The 8,148-nt window shown below is 48.6% G+C and overlaps 1 pseudogene; it reads right to left on the minus strand.

Annotated features, from left to right (window-relative positions):
* Positions 1-5,373: 5,373 nt before the first annotated feature.
* Positions 5,374-5,906, minus strand: LOC123450351 (annotated as a pseudogene).
* Positions 5,907-8,148: the final 2,242 nt, after the last annotated feature.

Here is an 8,148-nt window from a genome sequence, read left to right on the forward strand (position 1 = left end):
GCTGGGACGAGACGACGTTGTCTGCTTCCATGGGATCACCTTCCTGGCGCGCCGGAGAGGTGGCGGAGGTGGCAACCCTGTCGAGTAAAATTCATTCGACCTTCAAACAGGAGTTCAACCGAATATCATAAGAAGTTAGAAGTTCAAAGCACTTACGTCGAGGTGACAGGGACGACGACCTTTATCCGCGGCAAAGCCTTCCGAGGTTTAGACCCACTCGGTTTGGCCACCTTGGAAGGTTGACCCACGGACTCGACAGCAGCGTCCCTGGCCCTCTTGGTGCTCCGAGTACTCGGCACCGCGGGAGCAGCAGGCGGAGCACTCGAAGATGTCGGAGGAGCCGAGGGAACCACAGGTTCATGTCGATGCTTGGTCCGGTGCTCTGGCAGCGGAGGCGGCGAGTCCTGCTCTTCGTCATCCTCCCCTTCTTCACCAGACTCCTCCTCCATCTCCCCACTGTCGGAGACGTACTCGCCACTCTCCACGCTGCCCTCTTGGCTGCCTTCTTCCTCCTCCTTGTCCGGGTTCCCGTTCGAGACAGGAGAAAACCAGTTGGTCCACTTCTGCGTGAAATACAGTCGGCGACATCAAGCGACAAGCAGAGATTCAAGAAAGCGATAAAACTAAAACAGATACGTGCACTCGACACATGGTACTCACCTGATTCAGAGGAGGATTGTCCGTGCTGAAAGCCCTCACTCGCCGAGACCCTATGGGGTTCTCGCAGGCGCCTGTGATCTGGAGCACCCACGACGCCAGCTTCTCCTCGGTCACGCTCAAGACGTTAGTCCGAGTGGAGTCTCGGTCCTCGAGTAGTGCCACATGGCGTGGTCGCGAGCCTGCAGTGGTTGTATGCACCGACCAAGGAAAGTCTCCCGCAAATCCATGCCGGTGACTCCCCTCCTGACGACGTCTACGAGTTCGTCGACCAAGGGCTGGATGTCGAGCTTCTCCGCCTTCGTGAGCGCGATCTTCTTAGGTGGAGCGGGACGATCAAGGCTAAAAGGGGGCAACCCTGAAGAGGTGTTCGGACAGGCAACGTCTTGGCAGTAGAACCACGTCGACTGCCAGTTCCTGACCGACTCGCTCAACTGAAGAGCAGGATAACTACTCCGACTCTTTTTCTGGAAACCTAAACCTCCACAGAGTTGGAGAAGATGCGTTTTATCATCCGAATGGCTGAGTCGTTTGATAGTCTGAGATCTAGCAGAGAATATGTGTTTGAACAACCCCCAATGGGGGGGGGGGCAGCCGATGAAACACTCGCACATAACGATGAAAGCAGAGATATGGGCAATAGCATTCAGAGGAAAGTGGTGAAGCTGTGCCCCGAAGTGGTTCATGATGCCCTTAAAGAAAGGATGCGGGGGCAGGGAGAAACCTCGGTAGACATGGCTGAGCAGCAAGACGCGCTCCCCCTCCCGGGGTGCCGGCTCGACCTCGTTCTCAGCCGACAGCCTCCAAGACTTGTGGATGATCATCCCGTCCTCCACTAGCTGTAGCAGATCCCCCTCCGTCACCGTAGAGGGGAGGAAGTCGCCTTGAATCCACCCCGTCGACAACGGCCGCTGCCGCCGCTGAGCAGGAGCCGCCGCCTTCCCCTTCTTCTTCCTCGCCTCCATCTTGCTGGTTTGACCCTTGGTCATGGCGGAAGTTGCGAGTTCGCGGAGAGAGAGGAGGAGTGGGGAGGTTAGGTGCGCTGGAGGAGGCGAGGAGGACGAAGCAACGACAAAAGATCCGGCGGGCGTAACGAAAAACCCTTGCCGCCGGGATTTAAGTAAGGTTCTGACTGGGTCGCTGGCAGGTGGCCTCGAAACCTTATCCCCCGACCGGCCGCGGCGATATCAGTGGAGGAGTTGAAGGCGCGAGAATCGAGGCGTCAGACGCTAATCGAGCGCGCTCGCGTCATCCCCGCTGAGCGCGCGGAAACCGAAATTTGAAGATCCCGGAAAATCCGCTGCTGTCAGTTGACGGGTCACGTCAAGAGATACCCTGAATACACTCGGTTTCCGACAGTTTGTTCCACGGAGATTTCCACTCGGATCGTTGGTCAGAAAAGATAAAATGGATCGAGGCAAGCAACACCCAAGACAAGTCCGCTCCAGTCGGATCCAAACTTCAAACATCGCTTCGTCGTTCCAACCCAATCCATTCGGGGACTAATGATCGGGTTATAGTCCTAGGGTAGGGTCATAGGCCTGCCCTGTAGGTCCTACCCAAGGACTACCCCTCACAAAGGCAAGGCCCTTAGTCAGCTCCGACTGAATTAAGGAGTCCCCATCATCCAGTCGGTAACAAGTCCTCGATCATCCAGTCGAAGGCTAGCAATTGGAGGATATCAAGCTAACCGACTGGATACGACTCGGTACATTGTAACCCCCTTGGAGGGAAACAGTCGTACGTTTCCAGGTGCATTTATTAGCATTTAGGGCGTACGTTACCTGTAACGTACGCATTCAATCGCCACTACTCCACCCCTGTACCGGAACCGTTGTGGAGGGCAGCGCACTCTATATAAGCCACCCTCCCCCGCTGGTAGAGGGGTTAGCAACTCATTGTATTCCATATTTCCACTCGACAACAAGCTCCCTGAGCACTGAGACGTAGGGCTATTACCTCCACCGCAGAGGGGCCTGAACTCATACAACCTCGCCGTAGCTAAGGCTCTATCCATCCTTTTCGTACCCTACACATCTACTGTCAGGCTTATACCCACGAGACTATCCATGCTTTAATTGTATTGAATGAAATCATAGATACATGTGTGGATATATAGACAAAACAATGTCCCTAGTAAGCCTCTAGTTGGCAAGGCAGTTGATCAAGGATGGTTAAGGTTTTCTGACCATATGCAAGTGTTGTCACTTGATAACTGGATCACATCATTAGGAGAATGATGTGATGGACAAGACCCAAACTATGAACATAGCATCTGATCATGTCATTTTGTTGCTATTGTTTCTGCGTGTCAAGTATTCATTCCTACTAGTAAAATGCCCGTGCGTTCCTACGGGCTAGAATGCGTACCATGAATCAAACAAATAATTAAGTTTGACTCACAATTTGTATCAGAAACCATAAAATATTACGTTAGAACGAAGCTCGTTGCATGAAAATTTATATCATAAATCACATTTAGTATCGAAGCAACTTTATACAATATTCCAAATAAACTCTTAGAGAATAATCAAATGGCGAGGTGAACAAGATCTCCAGCTCCTACCAAGAATCAATGTTTTATCAATTTATGAGTATGTGCATCATAATGCACAGGCCCAAGTGCCCCCTTTACAAAAAAAGAACTCAATGTTTTCTTGTTTCGGGGGAGGCCTTTGACCAAGCATATTTCATCTACAAGGATGGCATATATTCATAAAATGGTTAATACATTAAAGCGAATAGGGAAAATTTTATTTCATAGTGGGATAAATGTAGGTATCAGTTCGGGAGGAAGAAGTGGTAATAAGAAGAAAGATGAATCTACATGACAAGTAATTTTTTTTGGAAGTACATGTAAAAATAGTACACACACATGAAAAAAATAGCTCTGTCATGCAATGTTAAAAAAGCTATTACAAGTTTATGACACAGGGAGTAGTACAAAGTAGCACGAGAGACACTCTAATTGGACGCACTCCCATTGATCACCAGGAATATATATTTGATTAGGTTTTTTGTGTGCACATGGATGCAAGTGGAATCGATGACGATGTCCTGTGGCTTGGAAACGAATGCGCATGATTGGGTATAGTGGCGAATCTAGCGGGACAATGGAGGATAGGCTTAAAACATCAAGTTTCTAAGCCTAATTAGCAAATGCATTATAATTGTTGCATGTAAAGCACCTGAATATAATTGTCAACTCGTATGATTAGCTGAAATAGGTTTTTGGAGGGTAGGCTTAAGCCTATTGATTCTCTCCTAGTGGAATCGCCACTAATTGAGTACACGCATGTACGGGACACTGTTTGATTCCTGCGAGACAACAACAGGTGAGGCCCCATGCTTGTTGGTCCATTTGAACTAATCATAAACCCCCAGTTCAAAAATAAAATCTAATCACGTACGCCCCACATCGGTCGTCCATGGAATCGCATCAACAATTTATTAGAACAATCTTCATATGAAGAAAAGTGTTCAACCCGAAAAAGGTAGCTCTAAGTCGAGTACCAACATTTCGTTAATGCACTTGGACAGCTTTACTGTATTGTCCTATAATCCATCAAGAAGAGCGGAGCTACAACAAGGCTAAATGGGTTGCAACCCGCACGATCTGAAGGAAAATTAGTGAGGTGTGAGAGCAAGTTTAACCATATGAGAAAAATAATAATTAGGCCTTGATATAGGCTGGCCCGCACACCTTGCCTACGTAGCTCATGTCCTACAGGTCAGACGTTCGAAACATTCCAATCACTTTTTTTTTTCAAAACTTGAATAAATTGGTAGAAATATTAAATAGGTCACCTCTTTTTTTATTGAGTGAATAGTTCACCTCTCCAAGGAAAAAACATGGAACTGCCGCATGTCGCAGGTTCGAACCATCGTGACCGCTACTTTTGGAAGTAGTAAGTAAACACGTTGAGAAATCAAAACCATTGCAATTTGAAAACCATTGAACAAACATATAGGGAAACAGAACCTGTGACCTCTGCAAGGAATGAGATGGAACACAATGTACCCGATGCACCTTGGCTCGGTGACCGGACGCTTCAAAACATTTAAACAGGTTCGGTATATTTTGCTCGATAAACACATATGTTGCCCGGATCACGAATCGCAATTCCTGGGCGCTTCAAAAACTTCAAACCATTTCAGCATTTTGCTAGTTCTTAAACACATCTACCATTGGATCGGGAAACACGCGCAGTTAATCGACACGGTACTGTCCAGTAACCAAGACCCTCAAATCAACCTTGACATACAAGATAAAACAACAATCAAATAAATAGAACATATAGAAGGGGAATAATTCATTTCAATCAACACACAATCAGATTTATGAATCAACTCGGTCTCGGTATATGTCCTACCCTCCAATTTGTCCCCTAATCGCTAAACTGTATGATGGCAAGAAATCAGGTAACCATGTACAAACTACAGATACCTCCTAGCAGTTTGTTATCACATCCTAGCCTAAGATTAATCAGCACGCTCTCTACTCACAGACCATCATTGTGCCTTGCACGCATCAACAAACACACGATCGACCATCCTCCTCGAATCACCACCTCCTAATTAACCTGATCCTTGATTGAAAATTAATGAAGCAGCTAATCAATCCACGAGCTAGCACCAATCAAATTAACCATCTATAGCTACCAGCAAGCAAATGGAGATGATCTAGTGCATCGGGTAGATGGATGGATTTCAGGTCTACCACATGTTGGAGTAGTCCATGAGAGGCTCGCCCCAGCACAGCTCCTCCAGATCGACGTAAGACCTCGACGACGACATCGGGAACAAGGTGTCCGCGGCGTCGGCGAGAGCGCCCGTGAGGCCGTGACGAAGAAGCCGAGCGAAGGGCTGAGCAGCGCCGACGAAGACGCCGCTTCCGGCTTGCAGTGCCTGCAGATCGCGGTCTGCTGGCCCCCCATGGCTTCCTAGTAGGGTGAGTACCCGGCGCCGCCATGGTTGCCGTTGGCCGTCGCCGCCGGCATGAAGAAGTAGTTGGGGCTCTGCAGCTGCTGGTGCGGCCCTGGTGGCTCTGTCTTGATAGTCCGATGCTCCGTGTACGGCTCAAGCGGCAGAGCGGCGCTGGAGGTGGATCTCGAAGCACGAGCGACAAAGTCGTCGGCTCCAGACGGAGAGTTCATGAGCATCGGCAGGTCGGAGTTGTCGAGCAGGACCAGTAGCCGCCCTTCGTCGCCCGGTTGTGCGTAGGGGAAGATGATGGTGGCGACAGCCATGTTGGACGCAAATGACTCAATCAGGGCTGGGAGAGCAGGGGAGGAGCGGTTGAGGGAAGTAGAGGGGCGGGGCAAGCGGCGTGAGAACGTGGGTTTGCAGAGATGAAAGACGAAGGATTAGCGGTGTTTCGCTAACAGGGTTTCGTTGGTGGATTATAGACCATTTGATTACTAATCAGACGGCTAATACGTGTAGTTGGATCTGCCTCTTCTTCCTTTTTTAGTGGTAGTAGATGACCATGAGATCATGTAACTCACTGACACCAGAGGAATACCTTGTGTGTATCAAACGTCACAAGGTTACTGGGTGACTATAAAGGTGCTCTACAGGAATCTCCGAAGGTGTCTGTTGAGTTAGCATGGATCAAGACTGGGATTTGTCACTCCGTGTGACGGAGAGGTATCTTGGGGCCCACTCGGTAATACAACATCACATATAATTCTTGCAAGCAATGTGACTCAAGTGTAATTCACGTGATCTTGTATTACGGAACGAGTAAAGAGACTTGCCGGTAACGAGATTGAAATAGGAATAGAGATACTGACGATCATATCTTGGGCAACTAACATACCGAAGGACAAAGGGAATGGTATACGGGATTATATGAATCCTTGGTACAGAGGTTCAACCGATAAGATCTTCGTAGAATATGTAGGATCCAGTATGGACATCCAGGTCCCGCTATTGGATATTGACGAAGGAGTGTCTCGGGTCATGTCTGCATAGTTCTCGAACCCGCAGGGTCTGCACACTTAAGGTTCGGTGACGTTTTAGTATAGTTGAGTTATAGGTGTTGGTGACCAAAGGTTGTTCGGAGTCCCGAATGAGATCACGGACATCACTAGGGTTTCTGGAATGGTCCGGAAACAAAGATTGATATATAGGATGGTTTCATTTGGTCACCGGAAAGATTTCGGGCATTACCAACAATGTATCGGGAGTGACGAATGGGTTCCGGGCATTCACCGGGAGGGGCCCACCCACCCGGGAGTGAGCCCAATAGTCCTAGGGTGGCGCACCAGCCCTTAGTGGGCTGGTGAGGCCAGCCCAAGTGGGCTATGGTGCCAAGGAAAGAAAAACCAAAAGAAAAGAAAAAAAAGAGAGAGGGAGGTGGGAAGGAAGGAGTGGACTCCTCCTCCTCCAAACCGAATTGGAGTGGAGTCCATCTCCTCCTTCGGACGGCGCCCTTGGGGATCTCTTGATCCCCAAGAGATCCCCAAGGCTAGCCCCTCCCCTCCTCCTATATATACTAGATGTTTTATATTTTTTGAGACACAACTTTGCCACGTGCAACTCAAACCTATACCTCATAGTTCTACCTCTAGATCGGATTTCTGCGGAGCTCGGGCGGAGCCCTGCAGGAATAGATCATCACCATCACCGGCGCACCGTCATGCTGCCGGAGAACTCATATACTTCCCCATCTCTCTTCCTGGATCAAGAAGGCAAAGATCGTCATCGAGTTGTACGTGTGCTGAATGCGGAGGTGCCGTTCGTTCGGTGCTAGATCGGGACGGATCGTGGGACGACGGTGATTTGAATCACGAAGCTGTACTACTACATCAACCACGTTTCTTAATGCTTCCCGCTTAGAGATCTACAAGGGTATGTGGATCCGATCTCCCTCTCATAGATGAACATCACCATGATAAGTCTTCGTGTGCATAGGAAATTTTTTGTTTCCCATGCAACGTTCCCCAACAGTGGCATCATGAGCTAGGTTCATGCGTAGGTGTAATCTCGAGTAGAACACAAAAGTTTTTGTTGGTGTTGATGTTCGATTTGCTGCCTTCTTAGTCTTTTCTCGATTCGACGGTATTGTTGGATTGAAGCGGCTCGGACCAACATTACTCGTACGCTTATGAGAGGCCGGTTTCATCGACGAACATGCAACTCGTTGCATAAAGATGACTGGCGGGTGTTGGTTTCTTCAACTTTAGTTGAATTGGATTTGACCGAGGCGGTCCTTTGTGAGAGGTTAAATAGCAATTTCCACATCTCCGTTGTGGTTTTTGCGTAAGTAAGATGCGATCATACTAGATACCCATGGCGGCCACGTAAAACATGCAACAATAAATTAGAGGACGTCTAACTAGTTTTTGCAGGGTATGCTTGTGATGTGATATGGCCAAAGACATGATGCGATATATTGGATGTATGAGATGATGATGTTGTAATAGTTAACATCGACTTGCACGTCGATGCTACGGCAACCGACAGGAGCCATAGGGTTGTCTTTAA

Source organism: Hordeum vulgare, chromosome 4H (assembly GCF_904849725.1).
Source record: "Hordeum vulgare subsp. vulgare chromosome 4H, MorexV3_pseudomolecules_assembly, whole genome shotgun sequence".
Taxonomy (NCBI): Eukaryota; Viridiplantae; Streptophyta; class Magnoliopsida; order Poales; family Poaceae; genus Hordeum; species Hordeum vulgare.